Here is a 25,038-nt window from a genome sequence, read left to right as displayed (position 1 = left end):
ACCCTCTGATTAGCCACTTGATTCCCCCTCAGTCTGTGGGCCAGAAGCTTTGGAAGCAGCTGCCATCCCAGGGCCCAGTTCTCAGGGAACTGGATCTGAGACCCCACCTTCCTCTCTCAGCACCACAGAAACAGACTTTTCCCACTGACCTAAATTGTCTTTGGCATTGGTGGATTGAGGAGTCTGGAAGCAGCCACAGCTGCCTGTGAATCAGTCCTCTAAGGCCTGCTCCAGCTTCCTTTCAGCCTGAGCCCCATGCCATGCTGTGCTGCGCTCCCAGCCCGGCATGACATACCTTTCTGATCAATCATCCAGGTTGTCTTGGGCTGGAAATTTGTTTCACTATGTCTTTTTGTGGGTTCTGCTGCCTTAGAATTTGTTTAGAGCCATTTTTTATAGGTATTTGGAGGGGTTTGGGGGACAGCTCAAGCAAGTTGCTGCTTTCACTCCACCATCTTGGCTCCCCCCACCCCCATTCTTAAACTTAATCCATTACAGATGAGCTAAATTTTGAATGAAGTTCAGAGGCAGAGAACCATGACTTAAGCTTATAGGACACACTTATATGACTTAAATTTACAGGACAAAATCAATTAATTGTAAATAATACTGATACATGATACAGAATCAATTTTAACCTTCTCATTTCTAGTACTTATATCGTCAAGAATTCTTCCCTTAGTCATAGTTATTAAAGATATCCAATCCTGTTCTTTTCTAATTCATTTTATATTGTGAGCTTTTATATTCAGGTTCATATCTATTGTGAGTTTTTTGTTGTGGTGCTGTGGACTGTACTCTTAATCTAATTTCTGCCAACTGCTTTACAATTTTCTCAGGTTTTTTTTTTAAGTAAGTTCTTCCACAAGTAACATATTCCTGAGTTACCAGGCCCTGGACAACTGTTTTTGGTTGCTTCTCTATTTTGCTTATATGGTTTCTTCTGTCAGTCTACTTGTCTGTTTTTAAAACAAATACCAAAGAATTTTAATGACTATTGTTTTATAATATAGTTAAAAGTCTTGTTAGGCTATAATCCTTATTATTTTTCTCATTATTTTCTTTGAGGTTTTAGTTCTCTCAGTCTTCCAAATGAATTTTATTTTTATTTTGTTTAGTTCTAAAAAGTATCTCAATAATTTAATTGGTATAAAAAAACTATAAATTAAGTTTGGTAGCATAGACATTTTATTATACTGGAATGGCCAAATCATGAGTAATACTATCCCTAATTATTTGTCTTCTTTTGTTTCTGTAAAGTGTCTTATAGATGTGCTTATATAAATCTTGTGTGTCTTAAGTTACCTCCTAGATATTTTATAATTATTTGGAATAAAATTTATCTTCTTATCTTCGCTTCCTAGAAATCTGATTTATATTGCTGAGTGCATTTAGTATCCGGCAATATTGGTGTAGCTATTAATCATTTTAATTATCTTTTTTGCTTATTTAAGGGGATTTTCTAAGTGTACTATCATGTTATCTGCAAATAATAATAGTCCTGTTTCCTCTTTGTTAATGTTTATATACTTTTTCCAGTTCAGCTCTTTTGGCTGATCTCTAAAGTAGTAAATGGCAGTGCAGAGAAAGGTAAGGGAAGAACCTTTGCTCTCTCCCATTAGCTCTTTCAAGCAGCAAAGCTTTTTCTCCAATTAGTTTGTCAGGTGGTAAGGACAAGAGATAGTTGGTAGACAGTCTGAGAGGCAGCTGAAACCAAGGAAAGTCTTAAGTACATTTATCCTCATGACTTTGACTTTTCTTCCAACTATATGAAGACTACAACTTGTTACTTTTAGTGTCTGAAGACTATTTTTTAATGAAAGTGAAAGAATGTGGAAGTAAAAATAAAAATAAAACAAATCCTAACATGCTAATTTAAGGTTTATAATGTGCCTTTGTTACAGAAACAGTGAAGCTGATAGTGTAAGTATTTGAGGATCTCATTTTACAGAATAGATTGCTCAAATAGCTTTCATGCTTTGCTTAGGTCACATGTTTGGTATGAGACTAATAGTGTTAGCTCTGCAAATGTTAAGTAACATTTAAAGCAGCAAACCTGTTTACCATTTTCTCTAAAGAGTATGTACATTTCATTCTGTGTCTTTTTCTCTCGGGTAGTTTGTTATAACAAGGATTTGAAGCCATTAGCTATTTCACAATGACTGGCCAAACAGACAAAACACTGATTAAAATACACAAACTACTGTTTGGAGCTACTGTATGAAGTTTTAAAGCATTTCCAACAAAATGGAATTCTGATTTTCCTTCTTGGTTTAAGAGGATGTGATTTAAGTGTCAATCCTGACCAAATGACCAAAGAATCACAGAGGTCACGCAACTGCTGTTAACTCTACAAAACCCAAAGAGCTCAACTTTTAAAATAAAATGAAACTAAAGAGCTAACAGTGGTTATAAGCAAAAAAACTTTCTTTATTCTATTGGAGGAGAGAAAATAGACATATGTGTTCCTGGCTTGCCAATACCTCCCCCCACACCTCTAGTAGCAGACCCACTTTAGTATGAACAAATTTCAATACTTATACCAATGGCTACACAGTGAGCTGTAACCCTGACAATACAGGGGTAATAGCAACAATGAGACAAGTTTGATTCATAGCAGAACTTCATGACTAGAACATAGGTACTTGGTCCTCCCTTAATACTTGTACCTTTCTGACTCTTCCTTGGGATACTTTCCCACTGGCACTCTTGTATTGCCTGCTCTCCCCTGGTGGTTGGTCTCATGGTTTGTGTTGGCTATGATGTTTCTCCAAAGGAGTTGCTCACTAGGATTATGGTAGTGGGGGTCAAGCTGGAGAAACATTTCACATATACAAGCAAGGAATAGTATTGCATATTAAGAATGTATACTAATCCAGAAAACTCAGGAACTAGTAGGGGTGGAGAGGAATCCTGGTAAAGAGCATTTAAATGAATAGAAGGAAAAAAAAACAAAACTGGCATTATAAACATTGCATACTACATGTCACCTGAATGGAAAAAGAAAACAGATAAATAGGTGAGGATTTGGGAAAACAAATTATGATCCTGACATGATAGACTTTCTACCTAGGTAAGAATGAGGCCTCTGAAAGAGAGGTTACACTTGGGTGACTAGGAAATCAAGGTATATAAAAAAAGAGATAACTAGAGAGATTACAGTCATAGATATTGATATCAATGATGTAAATATGGATGTAGATATATATATATAGATTTAGAGATAGATAATATAGAGAAAGATAGGTATAGATATACATATGACAAGCACAGAGGCACTATGTAGCCAGAACTGTTTTGTATTCCAAAGACCTCAGTGTCTGAGGGCAGCAAATCTTCTTTTGGAGAATTGTCTAATCTAAGACTTTGAGAACAGACAGACACTTCTTTAAAAGTGTGAATAGAGCAGGAGCTGAAAAGTATCATAACGCCCTCCTTGAAAGAGGAAGAGCTGCCGAGGATCTCCCTCTGTGGCTAGTTATCTAATCTGGGTGCTAAGCTAATAGAGAGATGGTAGAGCTCAATCTTCCTCTTAGTGGGAAGTGGTGAAACCCCTACAACTTAGTGCTGGGTGGAGTAAGGGTGTGTGACAGCAAGGAATACCAGAGAGCAAGAAGAAGCAACACCCAGCAGAGACTACATGCAATGCCTATATATCCTGAAAAGACTCTGGGCCAAATACAGACTAAATGCCACGAGATACCAAAGAATCATTTTATAGTCTAGCATAGCAGCTAATTAGGTACCACTAGAGGAAGGGGAAGGGAACAAGCATTGATTAAGTGCCTGTTGTGTGCCAAGCACTTTGCTAAGCCCTTTACAGATATTATCTTATAGACTGAAGCCACAGCAGCTAGGCAAGTGTTGCCAATCCCTGTATTTTATGTGACCTATTTGTTTGCTCTGTTCATCGCTCTAAGGCTGTTTGTCTTATCAATAGCTGAACTATCCATCCTTACCTCAAACTCTGGAGGAAAAATGATATTTTTGTCTTTGTATATGGGGTCCTTCTCTCAATAGGAGAGGAGGAAATTAAAAAGGTACTCAGAGAAAATGGCAGAGGAGAAGAAAATAGCACAGTGCCCACACACATATACGAATGTTCCAAAGAGATCTAGAAAACACACCAGACTGAATTACGATGGAGGAAATCCAAGACAAAAGCTATAGTGAGTAATTTATCTATACAGATGATTATATATTATATTGTATTATATTATATTGTATTATGTTATATTATACTATATTAATCATATATATCATATCATTTCATATCATATTATATTATATATATTATAGCATAGTTAGGAACAGTCTAGTGCTGGGAGAGGTTGCTCATTGGAACAAACAAAAGTGCAGATCCTTATCGAGGCATCCACAGACTCAAACCTCAACAGGGACAGGTGCCAAACCAGTACCAAGGTACTGGCAAGGCAGTTTTGTTGCTCAATATCCGGTTCTAGGTCACAGATCCAGGGCAGACTCAGGAGGGGACTCACCCCAGGGGTTGCATTTCTGGGTACAGAAGCTCTGGGTAGGGAAGCCCTGAGCAGTGTACCTAGAAAGTTCAGAAGCCTGCAAAAAAATAACCCGAGCAAGAATTTCAAACCAAAAAGGGCTGCCACTCTAAACCAACAGAGCTGCCCAACTGAAGATAGAGACTGAGTCTGGCAGCAGTCTACTGTTGTTTAGACCCAAACCCAGGTCAGGAACTTCCAGAGCTCAGACCAAATTGACAGCAATCAGACTTTCCTCTGGATCAGAACACTTTGAAAACATTGAAATCTTGTTAGCTGCACTATCCCTTATGTGCTGGAATAATACAACACTCAATACCCACCCCCAAAAGAATAATAGGACCAGCCCAGACCTTCTCTCCAGAAGTACATAGAGTCTGGCCTCTAACATCAAGTCTGAAGTTAGAAAGAAGGCTGGAAGAATGAACAAACAAATAAAAAGAATCCCATAAAGAAATCTTATAGTGATAGGGATGCTCAAGACAGAAACCTAGAAGAAGAGAATGACTCCAAAATATCTACAAGCAAAGCTTTGAAGAAAAACACAACATGGGTTGTTTCTGGAGGAGATTAGGCAAGAGTTTAAACAAAGGGTTAAAAAATTTGTCAATGACATGAAAGCACTAGAGAAAAGATTGGAAAAGAAATTAGAGTCATGGAAGAAAGACTTGAAAGTGGAATTTACAGCTTGGCATAAGCTTGTTGCACATGCAACAGATTTCATGAAAATTAGAATGGACCAATAAACTCCAATAATTCCATGAATTAACACTAAATATTAAAACAAAGTCAAAAGACTGAAAAAATAGAAGAAAACATAAGTTATCATCTGGCAAAAAACAAGTAACCTAGAAAACAGTCAAGGAGAAAAAAAAATTTAAATCATCAGACTATCTAAATGTCAAGACCAAAATAAAAGCCTAAATATATTTGAAGAAATCTTACAAGAAAACTGCTTTTGACTCTTAGAACCAGAGGGGAAAATAGAAATAGAAAAAACCACCTGTCATCTTTAGAAATAAATTCCCAAATGAAAACATCTAGGAACAAAATCCAGAGCTTCAAAGTTGAAGGAAAAAATACTGCAAACAGATAGAAAGCTGTTTCAAGTCCTGAGGAGCCACAGGGAGAATCACACATGATTCCCTTGGAGGGAAGGAGTTGGATATCCTGGGGGCAACTGGTGCCTGTGAAAGCGGGAGGACATGAACACAGAGAGTAGCTTGTGAGGCAAATGGAGAAAAGAAGGTAACAAAGACAGAGGTATAGATCAATAGTGGGCTGCATAATCAAAGATGTAGCTGAGGGTATGTGGGAGAAGCATTCTACTGTGGAGCAGTTTCTTCTCTGTCATCAGTAGGAACTAACTTTATTCTGGGAGTGAGGACTCCTTGAGGTAAGCTCCACAAGGCAGTATCAGAAACTATCAAGAAGGAAGAGCCCAGAATGGATACCTTGGAAGGTATGATTCCACAAGAAATATAGAGAATAGAGAGACTAGATAATTATAGGAACCAGGAACCAGAGAATGAGGGTTGAGAGTAGACAGAAAGAGAAGCCAGATAATAAGGGTAAAAGAATCCTCTCAAAAAAGGGGTTCAAAAAATGAAATATTTAAAAAATTTGACTAGTTGAAGGGAAGGAAAGAAAAAGGGAATACACTTGAGTAAGTGGGGAAAAAAGGGGGACAATTAAATCACCAAGTAAAAGTAAGGGAGGAAAGGAGCTAATAAGCAAGGCTCTAAAGGGAAAAGGGTAATGAATGGGAGGAGGGGGGCAAGTCATTGGGAATAAGGACATCTTTAAAAAGAATAAACTAAAATACCTGAAGGAACATAGCACAATGCTTATAGCAGAGGAGGGAATAAATCATAACCTGAAAAAAAAATTAGAGAAAATTGGAGGAAAATATAACATAACTTTCATAACTTTAAAAGCAAATGAGTAAAACAGTCCAATAAAATAAAATAAAAAAGAATGACAAATTGGATAAGAAAGCAAAATCCTATAATCAGTTGCTTTCAAGAACACATTTAAAAAGCAAAGACACAAAATAAAACTGAGAGGATAGAAAAAAAAATTTACTATTCAGCAAGTGAGCCCAAAAAAGCAAGAGATCATGCTATATACAAAGCAAAAACACAAATCCAAAAAATAAAAAGATATAAAAAAGGAAAAGTGAAAGGAACTATAGACAGCAAAGCAATATCAGTAATAAACTTACATACTCCAAATGCCTTAACATCCAAATTTATAAAGGAAACATTAACTGAGCTACAAGCAGACATAGAGAGTAACACAATAGTGACAGGAGAAGTCAATATCCCTCTTTCAGTTTTGGCTAAATCCAACATAAAGATAAACAAAAAGGAAAATACAGAACTGAACAAATTGTTGGAAAAACTAGAGTAAAAAGACTTATGGCATCTTCTAGGTGGGATGGCAAAAGAATATACAGAACCACATCAAACTTTAAAAAAAAATTGACCATATATTAGGGCACTAACACATTGAAAACAAATGTAAAAAGGCAGAAATACTTAATACATCCTTTACAGACCATATTACAATAAAAAATTGCCATTGGTTGAGGGACCACAAACAAAAAATACAGACCTAAATGGAGATCTTTAAGTGAAATCCTAAAGAATAAGTGAGTCAAAGAATAAATCATAAAAACTAACTAGTGAAAGAAAATTATAATGATGAAACAACATAACAAAATTTTTGGAATGTGGCTAAAGCAACTCTCAAGGGGAAAAATCATCTCTCTACAAATATACATTAACTAAATAGAAAAGAGGAGTAATGAACTGCATATGCATTTTTTTAAAAAAGTAGAAATCCAGAAAACAAACTTAAAATAAGCATTAAAAAAGAAGATACTAAAAAATTAGAGAAGAAATTGATAAATTATAATCCAAAAAAACCCCATGGAAATGAGAAATAAAACTAAAACTGGTTCTTTGAAAAGATGAAAACAATAAAAACAAAAAATAATAAAATAACATGAAAATAAAATAACAGATGAGCAAGGTGAAATCACAACAAAACCAGAATAAATTAAAATAATAATAAGAGCATATTATGTATATGCTAACCAAACTGAGAAAACAAAAGAAATATCAAAACTATCAGAAGGCCAGACAAAGATCTTAAACAACCTAATCTGAGAAAAGGAAACAGAAACAAGGAAATGACAAAAGAAAAATATCCTGGGCCTGATGAATTTAAAGAAAAATACTATCAAACTTTAAAGAATAATTTGTACTACTACTTCACAAATCATTCTCAAAAATTGAGGAAGAAAGCACCCCATCAAAATCATCTTTTTTTCTCTTTTTTATTACTGAAACTTAAATATACAATAAGAAAAAGAAACATATTATAAACTTAACTATTAAAACAAACACAAATAAGAAAAGGAAAAAAAAGTGTGTTGTACACAGCAGAATGTAAGAGAGGATTCAAAATATATAGAAATAAATTTCCATTTCAAGAAAGCCAATATAATAAATTTTATAAATAAATAAGTGTTGTGTTGAGAGCTCTTCATCTTTTCTTTGCCTCCTTGTTAGTTTTCTTTTGTTCTCTGCCGTGCACTTTTTACTTTGTTCTTTTTTCCCCTTTCCTCCTCCTCTCTCCAAGAAGGCTGCAATTAAGCATGGATATATTTATGTATAGATACAGATATACATATACACACATACATACATATAAAATAAGTGCATAAGTACATATAAAATATACTTTCCCTAACAAATTCTACTTCTAATCTTTGTTTTTATGTTTGTATGTATCTTATTTCCTATCTCTCCTAAGTCCTCTACTTTACTTCTACCTGTTACTTTGCTCTTCTATTACTTAACCTACACCCCTCCAAGGATCTCTCCCTTGTCCTCCCATTCCCATAAATCTAAACACCCATTGACATGCTTCCTCACCCCCCTCTCTAAAGCTCCCTCCATTATTCTCCCAAGGATTCTTCCATTGTCTTCCCATTCCCATTAACCTAAGGATCCTTCTATAACCCCCTTTGACCTATTCCCTCACCTTTCCCTCTAGAGACCCCTCCTTTATCCTCTCCTCGCTCCCTATGCATTTAGCACTTTATTTCTTTCTGAATTTAGAAGACCTTTACGCTCTTCTACATATATATGCATTATTTCCTTTTAGTAGGTTTCCAGAACTACCAGCCCTCCTCCCCCATCTAATTCCTCTGTGTTAGTTCTTCCTCTTGCACCTCATTTGTATAACATAATTATTCTTTTTAACTATTCCTAAATGGTTTTAATTTTTAAACTCATGTCATACCCAGCTCTACCCAATCTTTCTTATGAACTACCCAACTACTAATAACAAACTTAGACATAGGTTTTAAATTTTACATACATAAAAAGTAAACAATCTGTCCTTATTAAGTCCCCTGTGATTAGTCTTTGGTATGTACTTTATATGTCTCTTGGCTCTTGTATATAAAATCTGTTAAGTTCAGGATTTTTTTTTAAAAAGCAAAGTCCTAAAAGTCTAACTGTTCATTAAATATCCATTTTTTTCTCATTGGGGATTATGCTTAGCTTTGCTGGGTAAGATATTTTCAGCCAGAATCCCCATTCTTTTGCTTTTCTATATATAGTGTTCCAAGACCTGCGGTCTTTTGGTGTCACCACTACTAGATCTTGTGTGATTCTAAATGTGACACTATCATGTTTAAATTATTTTTTTCTTGTTACTAATAATATTTTATCCTTCAGCTGGGGGTTTTGGAATTTGACTACAATATTCCTGTGGGTTTTCCTTTGTAGGATCTCTTTCAGGTGGTGATCCTTGGATTTTTTTCTATTTCTACTTACCCCTCCTGTTCTAATGCTTCAGGACAATTTTCTTTAATTATTTCTTATATTATTGTATCAAGATTCTCTTTTTGATCATAGTTTTCAGGTAGTCTGATTATTCTTATGTTTTCTTTTCTTGATCTGTTCTCCAGATCAGTTATTTTTCTTTTGAGATGTTTCACATTCTTTTCTATTTTTTTATTCTTTATATTTTATTATGTCTTGATCTCTTATAGTTTTACTGGCTTCCTCTTGCCCAATTCTGGTTTTCAAGGAGTCATTTTATTCCTTAAGATTCTGGATCTCTTTTTCTAATTGATTGACTTTCTTTTTAGAATCTTGTTTTTTTGGATTGTTCTTTTTGTTTGTTTTGTTTAGTTTTTCCTCAGTCTCTCTCATTTGATTTTTAAAGTCTTTGTTAAGTTCTTTCCTTGCTTCTGTATTCTCCTCTGAAGATGAACTCCAGTCTTCACTATTCCCACAGTAACTCTCTATGGTTGAATTCTTTTTTCTTTGCCTTTACATTTTTTGTTTTATCTGTTGCAGCTTAATTTTCATAATCACCTCTAGTCCTGGGGTATGGGGAATGGTGACTCTGTCCTCAGATCCTCCTTCAGTTCTCCCCTCTGGCCTGGAACTGGAACCAAGACCTCTAGCTTCCCGTAAGTACCCACAGCCAGAGGCATCCCCCACCCAGTGCATGTATTGGTTCCTTCTCCTTTGTGCAGTGTCTCCACAGCACAGCTGGGTCTGGCATTCCTTGTCAGCAGAGGTTCCTTCATTCTTCTCTGGCTCAGATGCTGAACACCCCTCACTGTCCTGGGGATAAAAGTTCCTGTGGCTGGGGCTCATGCAGCCTCCTAACCCAGCTAATCCTAGGGCTTGCTGCTTGTTGTTCAAGTGGACCTAGGACCTAGTCTGAAGGCATTTACTATTCACAGGGAGCAAACCTCAACCTGGGACTTTTCTTCAGATCTTCCCCAATTATCTCAGGAGGCCCCCTGTTCTGCCCCTACTCTTATTTATTTTTATCATTCTGTGTTTGCCCCAAGGCTCTATTTCATCTCTTTTGTGGGGGGAAATTTCAAGAGCTTGGAATTTTTTTACCTACTCTGCCATCTTCTCAAAATCCTCTCCCCAAGAATCACCTTATAAGATAAATACAATCCCATTTCTTAAACCAGGGAGAGATAAAACACAGAAGGAAAACTCAGGCCAATATCATTAATAAATAAGGAAGCAAAATTTTTAAAGAAAATTAATCAAAGAGATTACAGTGATTTATCCAAGAAATCATTCCTTATGACCAAATGGGACATTAACATAATCATATTAAAAACTGATACATCCAGAACCACATAATCATCTCGATACAGAAAAAAGCCTTTGACAAAGTACAGCACTCTTTTGCACTAAAAAATAAATACCTACAAAATATAGGCATAAAGGGCCCTTTTTAATATCACATAAAGTACATATCTAAAACCAAAAACCAGCATGCAATGCAGATACAACAAAACTTTTCCTAATAAATAATGGAGTAAAGCAAGGATGCCCATTCTTCACACTATTATTCATAAAGCACTAGAAATGCTAGCAACAACAATAAGAAAAGAGAAAGAAATTAAAGGTATAAATATAGGTAAAGAAAAGATAAAACTATTCTTATTTGTTGATGATAGGATGGCCTGTTTAGAAAATCCTAGAGAATCAACAAAGATAGTAATTGAGACAATGAGTAGCCTTACCAAAGTTGCAGGCTACAAATTAAACTCTGAAAAATCAGTAGCATTGAGGGAGCAGAGCCAAGATTGTGGAGTAAAAGCAGTGATTTGCTTGAGCTCTCCCCCAAACCCCTCCAAATACCTGTAAAAATGACTCTAAACAAATTCTAGAGCAGCAGGATCCACAAAAAGACAGAGTGAAACAAATGTCCAGCCGAAGACAACCTGGAAGGTTGACAGAAAAGGTCTCTTGTGCTGGGCTAGGAGAGGAGTACAGTTCACTGTGGGTTGTGTAGGCAAAAACAGGCCACAGCAAATCTGGAGCAGTACTCAGGGGACTGAATCATAGGACAGCTGTGATGGTTTCCAGACTTCTCAACCCACAAATGCCAAAGACAACTTAAAAGGTCAGTGGGAAAGGTCTGTTAAACATGAGTGAGAGAGACAAGGTCCAGTCTCAGACCTGGTGCAGTCCCAGGATGGCAGTGGCAGCAGCTGCTTCTGGAGCTCTCAGCCCACAGACAGTGGGGGTATCAAGTGGCTGATCAGAGGGGGGTTGCAGGGATCTCTTTGCTGATGATGGGGCAGGATACTCTTACTTTGCCCATGCTTGGATCTGGGTTGCAGTCCCGGGTGGCGATCCTGGAGCAAGGAGGACCACTGGCATGGTGGAGCTTGTAGTGGTGATGCAGAGAAAATCCTCCTCACAGTTCCAAGGCAGAAAAGAGTGTTTGTGGTCACTGATAGACCAGAGCACAGGCCAGGAAAGGAGTAAACATCTCACCTTTGACCATACCACCTTGAAAGAACTGAAAATTTACAGGTCCCTAGAAGTATCTCTGAAAACAGCTGCATAAAACCCCTGAAGCTTGAGACAGTACACCCTCCACACTGGAAACAGAACCCTACCTTAACAAAGAGTTTAAAAATGCTGGGAAAATGAACAAACAGTGCAAAAAAAGTCAGATTATAGAATCTTACTTAGGTGACAAAGAGGATCAAAACATACAACCAGAAGAAGACAACAGAGTCAAAGATCCTACATCCAAACCTGCCAAGAAAAATATGAATTGGTCTCAGGCCATGGAAGAGCTCAAAAAGGATTTTGAAAAGCAAGTAAGAGAAGTACAGGAAAAAATGGGAAGAGAAATGAGAATGATGCAAGAAAATTATGAAAAATAAGTCAACAGCTTGCTCAAAAAAATATTAAAGAAAATAGCATCTTAAAAAATAGACTAACCCAAATGTCAAAAGAGGTCCAAAAAGACAATGAGGAGAAGAATGCTTTAAAAAGCAGAATTGGCCAAATGGAAACATAGGTCCAAAAGCTCACTGAAGAAAATAATTCATTAAAAATTAGAATGGAGCAAATGGAAGCAGTGACTCTTTGAGAAATTAAGAAATTACAAAACAAAACCAAAAGAATGAAAAAATAGAAGGCAATGTGAAATATCTCATTGAAAAAACAACTGACCTGGAAAATAGATCCAGGAGGCATAATTTAAAGATTATTGGACTACATGAAAGCTATGATCAAATAAAAAAGGCTAGACATCATCTTTCAAGAAATTATCAAGGAAAATTGCCCTGATATCTAGGGCCAGAGGGTAAAATAGAAATTGAAAGAATCCACTGATCACCACCTAAAAGCAATCCCAAAATATTATACCAAAATCCAGAGTTCCCAGGTCAAGGAGACAATATTGCAAGCAGCCAGAAAGAAACAATTCAAGTATTGCAGAAACATAATCAGGATAATACAAGATTTAGCAGCTTCTACATTAAGGAACTGGAGAGCCTGGAATATAATATTCTGGAGGTCAGAGGAGATAGGATTATGGCCAAGAATCATCTCATATAAATGAGAAATGAAAAAGCTTTTACAGTGGAGGGGAAGAGGGGGGAGGTGAGAGGGAATGAATGAATCTTTTTCTCATCAGATTTGGCTTAAGGAGGGAATAACATACACACTCAATTGGGTATGGAAATCTATCTTTCCCTACAGGAAAACAGGGGAAAAGGGGATAAGAGATCTAGGAATGATAGAAGGAGGGCAGATTGGGGGAGGGGGAAATCATAAGCAAACACTTTTGAGGACAGACAGTGTCAAAAGAGAGAATAGAATAAATGGGAGAGCAGGATAAGATGGAGAAAATTATAGTTAGTCTTTCACAACATGACTATTATGGAAGTGTTTTGCATGACTACACATGTATAATCTATATCAAATTGCTTGCCTTCTCAATGAGGGGAGGGAGGAAGGGAGAGAATTTGGGACTTAAAGTTTTAAAAACAAATGTTAAGAATTGTTTGTACATGCAACAGGAAAATAAGATATACAGGCAATGGAGTATAGAAATCTATCCTGCCATACAAGAAAATAGAAGTGGAATAGGATAAGAGAAGGGGAAAGTGATAGAAGGGAGGGCAGATTGTGGGAAGGGGTATTCAGAATCCATGCTATCTTGTGGTGGGGGAAGGGGACAGATGGGGAGAAAATTTGGAACTCGAAATCTTGTAGAAGTGAATGTTGAAAGCTAAAAATAAATTAATTAATTTTTAAAAATCAGCAGCATTTCTACGTAATATTAAAAACAGATGAAGCAATAACAGAAAAAGAAATCCTATTCTGAATACATACGAAATGCATAAGACATCCTGGGATTGACCTACCAAAGCATAAGAAAGATTTATTCAATTCAATTATAAAATGTTCTTTAAAGAAATAAAGAACAACTTAAATACCTGAGGGAATATTCAGTGCTCATGGCTGGGAATGCTAATATAATAAAAATAACACTTTTAATATTATACTAATCAAATTACCAGGGGTATGCTTTACAGAACTTGATCAAATAATAACAAAATTCAGTTCAAAAAACAAATGATCTAGAATATCAAGTGAAATGATGAAAAGAAGTAGGTTGGAAATGGGAATAACACTTCAGACTTCAGACTTCAGACTTCATTATAAAGTAGCAGTCATCAAAACCACCTGGCATTGGTTCAGAAATGTAGAGATAGATGAGTGGAACAGACTAGACAAGACAGAATAAAAAAAAACAGAACTTAATCGCCCAATGTTTTTTTAAAAAGTATAAAACATAAATTACCTTGGAAAATCTTCACATGTGATTTTTAGAAATTACTATGAAAACTGGAAAGCAATGTGGCAGAAATTAGGCTGAGACTAACATCTTCTACCACATTCCATAATTACATTCTGGATGCGTGCATTAAATAGTAATGATCAGAGTATTAAAAAAATTTTGAAGAGAAGTAGATCATATCTTTCACAGCTACGGGTAATAGATGTATTCTTAAAACAAGAAATAGAAGCAATTACAAAATATAAAATCTCTAACTTTGATTACGTGAATCTAAAAAGCTTTTGCTCAAATATGATTAACTCATCTAGAATAAAAATAGAAATGGTCAAATAAGGAAAAAATCCTTGTATCAAATTTCTCTGATAAGGGTCTATTACCCAAGATAGATAAACAACTAATGAATACACATAAGATTAATAGAAATTCTCCAACACGTAAATGGTCAAAGGATAGGAACAAGTAGTTCTCAAAACATAAATTTCAAAGTAATGACAACTACACAAATGTTCCAAATCAGTAATAATAAGAGAAACACAAACCAAAACAACTCAGAAACTTCATTTAAAAATTGGCAAAGATGACAAAAAATGGCAATACTCAATGTTGGAGGGATTGCGGAATGATAGGCATACTGTGATGAAGGAAAAATCCCAAGAGACAGAGTTTCTAGGTAATTAATAATCAATTTACTAATTAGGCTACCTGGAAATCAATAAATTGATGGTCAGTGGTTTCTCTTGGTAACCAAAACAAAAACATGGAGAGCTTGAAAGCCTTAAATATTTTTAAAAAGGGAATGCCCATCAAGTGAAAATCAAGCCTAATTGGTGGACATTTAATGAGGAGGTGAACTAGAAGTTTTCAACTCCTGCTGAGAATGTGGCTTGACCATGACACTTGTCATCTCAGCAATCTGGACAGGGAAATTCATCCCCATCCAGACCACTCTGGTTGGTTTTCTCCCTAAGCTTGGTCACCCTAAACTCTAATGGAGGGGGTACAAGGACAGGGGCTCTTTTCCTTGGGGTAAGAACTTGACTAGACTGACTTCTGTTTACAGTTTAAATAGATAGGTCTCCTAGTTGGGTGGGGTTTGGCCCAAGATCAAAGTGCATGTTCCCCAAGGACTAGGGAGATCTCAATTAGTCATGTTCTTCAGAGGCCAACCTTACACAGGAGCTGGGCCTCAAAGAAGAAATAGTAGAGAAAAGCCTAGATCCCAGTTTAGCAATTGGTTATTAATATAATAATGAAATAATTTCTGTTAATATTAGTATATTGTTGGTGGAGCTGTGGAATAGTATAATTTTGGAAACAATTTGGAAGTATGCAAATAGAGTGACTAAGATTTTCATACCCTTTAAACCAGAAATTACATTACTGGACTAATTCTCCAAGGAAATTTTTAATAAGAAAGTCCCCATGTATGCCAAAATATTTTCTACACTTTTTGTGATAGGAAAGAATTGGAAACGAAGTAGATACGTATCCATTGGTGAATGGCTACACAAATTATGGTACATGAATGTAATGGAATATTTTTATGCTGTAAAAAATGATGCATTTCTTCTGGGAGACAAGATGGTGGAGTAAGCAGGGGGTCACTCCCACCCTCCCTTGTTGACCTTGAAGGACCCAGAAAATAATACCCCAGGAGGAATCATGGAACAGTGGAGCAAGCAGAAGGATGGAGTGCAGCAGTCTTTTGGCTAGTGAAGATGGAGGGATTGATGGGAGGGGTCCCTCTTGCTGTGGCTAAAGGGGACCAGTACAGGATGAGAGGTGCCTTGGCAAGGCAGCAGCAAGCCCCACTTCAGCAGGCCAGTGGAAGATCCTGAGACCCAGGGTGGTGGAGAGGACAAGTTCCAACACCAGGACACCCTCCTGCCTTGGCACAGCTAGGGAAACTGGCAGACACCAGCATGAAGAACCACCACTTGTGCAGGTGGACAGGCATCCACCAAAGGCTGAGCCTACTCATGCTGTAGTGCAGCCTGGGGCGAGGAGGTGACCTCCAATGGCTGGACCACCCCCATCCCCATTCCACACCCCGAGAACTTCAATGTAACTCTGGGGAAAAATGGAAGGACCCCATCTGGCCTCGGCATACACCAGCTCCAGCTCAGCACCAGGTAAGCTACCAGGAACCTTAAAGCCTGAGCTGCCAGCACTGGAGACCCCAGAACACAAAACCAGTAGCCAAACCCCTAGCACATGAAGTGTGGGACAGTGTCTCCGTGTGCCAGAAGCAGATAACAACTTTAAAAGCCAGGAAAAGACAAACACCATGAGCAAAAAGCAACAAAGAAAAACAAAGATCATAGATTCTTACTATGGGGACAGGGAAGATCAAAACACAAATTTAGAAGAGGACAGCATTGTCAATATACCCACATCTGAAACCTCAAAGGGCAATATGAACTGATCTCAAGCTCAAAAAGCCTTCTTGGAAGAGCTCAAGAAGGATTTTAAAAGTCAAATGAGAGGTAGAAGAAAAAATTGAAAATTTCTTTAAAAATAAAATTGAAAAAATGGGAAAAAAAGAGACTAAAAACAAAAAACCAACTACTTAAAAAGTAGAACTGGCCAAACAGAAAAGAAAGTACAAAAGCTAACTGAAGAAAACAATTTGCTAAAAATTACAATTGGGCAAGTGGAAGCCAATAACTCTGTGAAACATCAAGAATCAGTCAAACAAAATCAAAAGAATGAAAAAATTGAAGAAAACATAAAATACCTCATCGGAAAAACAACTGACCTGGAAAATGGATCCAGGAGAGATAATTTCAAAATTAGTGGTCTATCTGAAAGCCATGATCAAAAAAAGAGCCAGGAAAGCATCTTTCAAGAAATCATCAAGGAAAACTCCCCTAAGGTCCTAGAACCAGAGGGTAAAATAGTCATCAGAAGAATCCACCAATCACTTTCTGAAAGAGATCCCAAATTGAAAATACCAAGGAATACTGTAGCCAAACTCCAGAATTATCATGTCAAGAAGAAAATGTTGCAAGCAGCCAGAAAGAAGTAATTCAAATATCGTGGAACCACACTTCAGATTACAAAGGACTTTGCAGCTTCTACATTAGAAGATCAGAGGGCTTGGAATATGATATTCCATAAGGCAAAGGAGCTTGGATTACAACCAAGGATCAACTACCCAGCAAAATTGAGTATAATCTTTTGGGGGAAGAGATGGATATTCAATGAAATAGGGAACTTCTAGACCTTCCTGATGAAAAGACCAGAGCTCAACAGAAAATTTGATCTTCAAATACAAGACTCAAGAAAGGCATAAAAAGGTAAATAGGAAAGAAAAATAAACACAACACGCTATTCAATAAGGACAAAATGTTTACATCCCTACATGGGAAGATGATACTTGTAACTCTTGAAAATTGTATCGTTATTACGAAATTTAGAGGGCATATCCATAGACAGAGGGTGTGGGTATAAACTAACTTTGATGTGATTCTAAAAAACCTAATTAAGTGATGAAAAGTGATTGTAGTGGGGGAAGAGGCAGGAAAGGGTAAATTACATCACATGAAGGGGCACAAAGACATATTACAGTAGAGGAAAAGAAGGGAGGGACATCAGCATTTTTTGAACCTTACTCTTATCAGACTTGGTTCAAGGAGGGAATAACATACTCAGGTATAGAAATCTGACTTCGCCTATAGGCAGTAGGAGGGGAAAGAGGAAATAAAATGGAGGTGGTGGATAGAAGGGAGGGAAGAAGTAGTATGGGAAAAGGGAAAGAAAAAAGAGGGGATGATAGAAGAGAGGAAAGATTGAGGGAGGCAGTAATCAAAAGCAAAACTCTGGTGAGAAGGGAAAGGGAGAAAGGAGAAAGAAAAGCATAAATGGAGGGGATAGGATGGAGAGAAATACACAGATAGTAATCATAACTGTGAATGTGAATGGGATGAACTCTCCCATAAAATGGAAACAGATAGCAGAATGAATAAAAAAACATAATCCTACAAGATGCTGTTTACAAGAAACACACTTGAAACAAAGGGACATACACAGGGTAAAGGTAAAAGGCTAGAGCAGAATATATTATGCTTCAGCTGAAGTAAAAAAAAAAAATCCTCATCTCAGACAAAGCAAAAGTAAAAATAGATCTTATTAAAAGAGATCGGGAAGGAAACTACATCCTGCTAAAAGGCACCATAGACAATGAAGTAATATCATGATTAAACATTTATGCACCAAGTGCTGTAGCATCCAAATTCTTAGAGGAGAAGTTCAGGAAGTTACAGGAAGAAATAGAGAACAGAACTATATTAGTGGGGGACCTCAAACTCTCCCCTCTCTGAACTAGATAATTCTAACCACAGAATAAACAAGACAGAAGTTAAGGAGGTGAATAGAATATTAGAAAAGTTGGGTATGGTAGACCTCTGGAGAAAACTGAATGGGGATAGAAAGGAGCATACCTTTTTCTCAGCAATACATGGTACCTACACAAAAACTGATCATGTATTAGGGCATAAAAACCTTATAATTCAATGCAGAAAAAAATGCATATTAAATGCATCCTTTTCAGATAATGATGCAATAAAAATTACATGTAATAAAAGGCCATGGAAATACAGACTAAAAATTAATTGGAAGTTAAATAACCTAAAGAATGAGTGAGTCAAACCACCATTCATAGAAACAATCAACAGCTTCATCCAAGAGAATGACAATGATAAGACAACATACCAATACTTATAGGAAGGACTGCAAAAGCAGTCCTTAGGGAAAGTTTTATCTCTAAATGCTTACATCAATAAAATAGAGAAAGAGGAGATCAATGAATTGGCATGCAACTAAAAAAGATAGAAAAAGAACAAATTTTAAATCCCAATTAAATAACCAATTAGAAATACTGAAAACCAAGAAGAGATTAATAAAATTGAAATTAAATAAACTATTAAAATAAAACTAAGAGCTGGTATTAAGGAAAAGCCAATAAAATAGGTAAACCTTTGGTTAATTTGATTTAAAAAAAAAGGTTGCTGAGTGAACAGAACCAGGAGAACATTGTACACATTAATAGTCACATTATTTGATGACTAACTTTGATAATTATATTTTTTCTTAGCAATGCAAGGATCTAAGACAACTCCAAATGGCTCAAGATGGAAAATGCTGTCCACATACAGAAAAAGAACTATGAGGTCTGAATGAAGATAGAAGCATATTACATGCTCTCCCTCTTTTTTTGTTTCTTCTTTCTTGTGGTTTCTTGAATAGGTTCTAATTCTTCTTTACAACATGACTAATGTGAAAATAGGTTTAATATGAGTGTATATGTTGAGCCTATACAAATTTTTAAAATTTATTTATTTACTTTAAGTATTCAACATTTAATTCCATAAGATTTTAAGTTCCAAATTTTCTCCCTATCCCTCCTCTATCCTTACCCCAAGACTGTGTACAATCTGATATAGGTTTTTATTTTGTTGGGTTTTTTTTTACTTTACTTTGATTGCAGTTACTTTCTTTTTTGTTAATTGATTTATTTTTAGTTTTCAACATTCACTTCCACAAGCTTTTGAGTTTTACATTTTCTCTCCCTTCCTTCCCTCCTCCCTCTTCCAGACAGTGTGCAATCTGATATAGGTTCTACATACGCATTCCTATTAAACATATTTTCACATTAGTCATGTTGTACAGAGGAATTAGAACCAATAGGAGGAACCACAAGAAAGAAGAAACAAAACAAAACAGAAGGGAAAAAAGAGTAAATAGTATGCTTTGATCTACATCCAAACTCATAGTTCTTTCTCTGGATATGGATAACATTTTCCATCATGAGACTTTTGAAGATCTTTTGCATTGCTGAGAAGAGCTAAGTCTATCAAAGTTAGTCATCTCACAATGTGGCTGTTACTGTGTACAATGTTCTCCTGGTTCTGCTCACTGCACTCAGCATCAATCCATACAAGTTTTTCCAGGTTTTTCTGAAGTCCACTTGTTCATCATTTCTTATAGCACATACAGTATTCCATTATTTCCATATACCACAACTTATTCAGCTGTTCCCCAATTGATGGGCATCCCCTCAATTTCCAATTCTTTGCCACCATAGAAAGAGCTGCTATAAATATTTTTGTACATATGTGTCCTTTTGTTATTTGTATGACCTCTTTGGGATACAACCTTAGAAGTGCTATTGCTGAGTCAAAGGGTATGCACAATTTTATAGCCCTTTGGACATAGTTCCAAATTGCCCTCCAAAATGGTTGGATCACTGCTCTACAGGAAAATAGAAGGGGAAGGGGATAAGAGAAGGGAGGGGGGAGAGATAGAAGAGAAGGCAGAACAGGGGAAGGGGTATTCAGAATGTATGCCATCTTGGGGTGGGGGGAGGGGTGAGAAATTTGGAACTCCAAAACTTGTGGAAGTGAATATTGAAAACTAAAAATAAATAAATGTATATTAAAAAAATGAATAAAAATATATAAAAAAGAAAAAGACAAAATGGTTGGATCAGTTCACAACTCCACCAACAATGCATTAGTGTTCCATTTTTTCCACATCTTCTCCAACATTTATCATTGTCCTGTTTTGTCACATTAGCCAATCTGATAGGCATGGTGTGGTACCTCAGAGTCATTTTGAATTGCATTTCTCTAATCAATAGTGATTTAGAACATTTTTTCATATGACTATAGATGGCTTTAATTTCTTCATCTGAAAACTGCCTGCTCATATCCTTTGACCATTTATCAATTGGGGAATGACTTGTATTCTTATAAATTTGACTCAGTTCTCTATATATTTTGGAAATGAGGCCTTTATCAGAGATGTTGGTTGTAAAAATTCTCTTAATCTTGGTTGCAATGACTTTGTTTGTATAAAACCTTTTTAACTTAATGCAATCAAAATTATCCATTTTGCATTTCATAATGTTCTCTAACTCTTGCTTGGTCATAAATTCTTCTGTTTGCCATAAATCTAAAAGGGATACTATTCCTTGCTCTCCTAGTTTGCATCATCTTTTATATCTAAATCATGTACCCATTTTGACTTTATTTTGGCATATGGTGTAAGATGTAGGTCTATGCCTAGTTTCTGACATACTCTTTTCCAGTTTTCCCAGCAGTTTTTGTCAAACAGTGAGTTCTTATCCCAGAAGCTGGGATCTTTGGGCTTATCAAACAAATTTGTATAGTCATTGACTACTGTGTCTTGCATACCTAACCTATTCCACTGATCCACCACTCTATTTCTTAGCCAGTATCAAGTAGTTTTGATGATTGCTGCTTTATAATACAATTTAAGATCTAAAAAGGCTTAGGCCACCTTCCCTAGCATTTCTTTTCATTACTTCCCTTGATATCCTGGCCCTTTTGTTCTTTCAGATGACTCTTCTTATTATATTTTTAGCTCTATAAAATATTTTTTGTTTGTTTGATTGGTATGGCATGGAATAAGTAAATTAACTTAGGTAGAACTGTCATTTTTATTATATTAGCTCGGCCTACCTATGAATAACTGATGTTTTTCTAATTCTTTACATATTACTTTATTTTTGTGAAAAGAGTTTTGTAATGTGTTCGTATAGTTCCTGGGTTTGTTTCAGCAGGTAGACTTAAATATTTTATAATGTCTACATTAACTTTAAATGGAATTTCTCTTTCCATCTCTTACTGTTGGGCTTGTTGGTATTGCATAGAAATGTCAATGATTTACATGGGTGAGCCTGTATTAATTTATACGCTGTCTTGAAGTGGGGGGAGTAGAGAGATGGGGAAAAAACTTGGAACTCAGGATAGCTAGGTGGTGCAGAGGATAGAGCACAGGCCCTGGAGTCAGGAAGACTGAGTTCAAATCTGGCCTCAGACACATAACACTCACTAGCTGTGTGACTCTGGGCAAGTCACTCAACCCCAATTGCCACACCAAAAAAAACCCCCAAAAACAAAAACAAAAACAAAAACTTGGAACTCAAAATCTCATGGAAGTAAATGTTGAAAACTAAAAATGAATTTTATGAATGAATAATTTTAAAAAATTATGCATGTGATGAGTACAAGGAAACATGAAAAGAATTACATGAACTAATACAGAGTGAAGTAAGCAAAGCCAAGAAAACAATATATACAATAACTACAACAATGCAAATAGAAAGAATATCACACCAAAAAATCTAAAGGGAATGTAAAAAAGCTCATATATGACTCAAATGAAGAGATATAAGAAGATAGCCCCAACCCACCCCTTCATGGAGGTTGAAAGTCCACAAATGTTATGTATTCCATGTTTTTGGACTTTTTCAATGTTATTAATAAGTGTGACTGATTTCTTTTTCTCTTTAAAGATATTACTTGTTATATATATGGCATGGCTCTTCAGGAGGGGAATGGGAAAGGTGGTAGGAATAACTATAATAATATAAGAAATAGATGACATCAATAAAAACTTATTTTAAAAAAATAAATGAAAACATGGAAGATCTTCTAGCCTGAGGACTCCACAAAAAAAATAGTTTTCTGAGGTAGGAGTCCTCTGGTATCTACCTTCTGAGCTGTCTCCCTCTTTCCTTCCTACCCCCACACTAGGGAAGGCCAACAGTTGACACATAATATATATGTGAAACCATATAATACATACTTCCATATATCAGTTCTTTCTCAGGAGGTAGATAGCATCTTTCTTCATAGGTCCTTTGTAGTTGATTTGAATATTAACTTTGCTTAGAATAGCTGAGTCATTCACATTTACTCTTGAAGCAAAGTTGTTGTTATTGTATACAACATTCTCTTGGTTCTGCTTATTTCATTCTGCATTATTTCACATGTCTTTCCATGTTTTTCTCTAAAATAAACTTACTCATCATTTCTTACAGCACAGTAGTAGTTCAACACAATCATATACCATAACTTATTCAGCCATTACCCAATTGATGGGCATTCCCCTCAATTTCTGGTTCTTTGCCACCACAAAGAGTGCTACTATAAATATTTTTAAAACATATAGGTTCTTTTCCTTTTTTCCTGATCACCTTGAGAAACAGATCTGGGTCACAGGGTACATAGTTTTATAACTCTTTGGGCATAATTCTAGATCACTCTCCAAAAACATTGGATCAGTTCATAATTATATCAACAGTGTATTAGTGTTCCAATTTTTCCACATCCCCTCCAACATTTGTCATTTCAACCTTTTATCATTTTAACCAATCTGATAGGTGAGAGAATGTATCTCAAAGATGTTTTAATTTTCATTTTTCTAATCAAAAATGATTTAGAGCATTTTTTCATGTGACTATATATAGCTTTGATTTCTTCTTCCAAAAATTGCCTGTTAATATCCTTTGACAAATGGTCAACTGGAGAAAGTCTCATTCTTATAAATTTAACAAAGTTCTTTATATAGCTGAGAAATGAGGACTAAATTTATCTGACAAATATAGAAAAATAAAATATTAATATAAAAATACATTAATAAACATAAATAAAATATAATAATAATTTCCCCCAATCTTCTGCTTTCCTTTTCATCTTGGCTACACTGGTGTTATTTATTTAAAAAAAGCTTTTTAATTTAATGTAATCAAAATTATCCATTTTATATCTCACAATGCTCTGTATCTCTTATTTATAAATACTTTTCCTATTCATAAATATGAGGGGTAATATATTCCAAGTTCTTCTAATTAACTTATATCTCTTTTTACGTCTAGGTCGTGAATCCATTTTTTACCTTCTCTTGGTAAATGGTGTAAGATATTGGTTTAACCCTAGTTTGTGCCAGAGAGCTTTCCAGTTTTCCCAATAATTTTTACAAAATAGTGACTTTTTATCCCCAAAGCTTAAATCTTTATATTTACCAAATACAAGGTTACTATAATCATTTACAACTGTGTTGTAATTGTGTATTGTATATCTATTCTATTTCACTGATCCACTTTACAAAACAGATTTCTATTTCAGCCAGTACCAGAATTACTGCCTTATTATATAGTTTAAAATCTGGTACAGCTAGACCTTCTTCCTTTACATTTTTTTTTCATTAATTCATTTGATGTTCTTGACCTTTTGCTCATCCAAATGAATTTTGTTATTATTTTTTTCTAACTTAATAAATCAATTTGGTAATTTGATTGGGATTGAACTTAATAAATAAATTACTTTAGGTAGAATTGTCATTTTTATTATATTGGCACAGCCCACCGATGAACAACAAATATTTCTGCAATTATTTAAATCTGACTTTATTTGAATAAAAAATGTTTCATAATTTTGTTCACATGGTTCTTTGGTTTGTCTTGGCAGGTATACTTTCAGGTATTTTATACTGTCTATGGTTATTTTAGACCAAATATCTCTATTTCTTCTTGCAGGGCCTTGTTGGTGATATCTAGGAAGGCCAATGCTTTTTTTTTATATCCCAGTACTTTGCTAAAATTACTATTATTTGAATTAACTTTTTAGTTAAATCTATAGGATTTCCCAAGTATACCATGATATTGTCTGCAAAACAGATAGTTTTATTACCTCATTTTCCATTCTGATTCTTTCAATTTCTTTTCCTTCTCTTATTGCTCTTGCTAGGATTTCTAGTACAATAATGAATAATATTGGTGATAATGGGCAACCTTTGTTTTGGGAAGGCTTCTAGCTTATCCCCATTAGAGATATTACTTGTAGATAATTTTAGGTGGGTGCTTCTTATCATTTAAAGGAAAAATCTATTTATACCTATGCTTTCAAGTGTTTTTTAACAGGAATGGGTATTGCATTTTATCAAAAGCCACTTTTCTTCATCTATTGATATAATCATGATTGTTGTTATTGATATAATCATTTCTGTTAACAGTTTTCCTTATATTTAACCAGTCCCATATTCC

The 25,038-nt window shown here is 35.5% G+C and overlaps 1 protein-coding gene across 1 annotated transcript in view; it reads right to left on the bottom strand.

Moving 5' to 3' along the window:
• MUC19 (mucin 19, oligomeric) overlaps window positions 1-25,038 on the bottom strand; it is a 130,252-nt gene that overhangs the window by 73,823 nt on the left and 31,391 nt on the right. The gene's annotated exons all lie outside the window — the stretch shown is intronic.

Source organism: Phascolarctos cinereus, unplaced genomic scaffold (assembly GCF_003287225.1).
Source record: "Phascolarctos cinereus isolate Bilbo 61053 unplaced genomic scaffold, phaCin_HiC Scaffold_1;HRSCAF=81, whole genome shotgun sequence".
NCBI classification, from domain to species: Eukaryota; Metazoa; Chordata; class Mammalia; order Diprotodontia; family Phascolarctidae; genus Phascolarctos; species Phascolarctos cinereus.
Note: the sequence above shows the minus strand (reverse complement) of the source record. Positions and strands in the feature narration are given on the sequence as shown.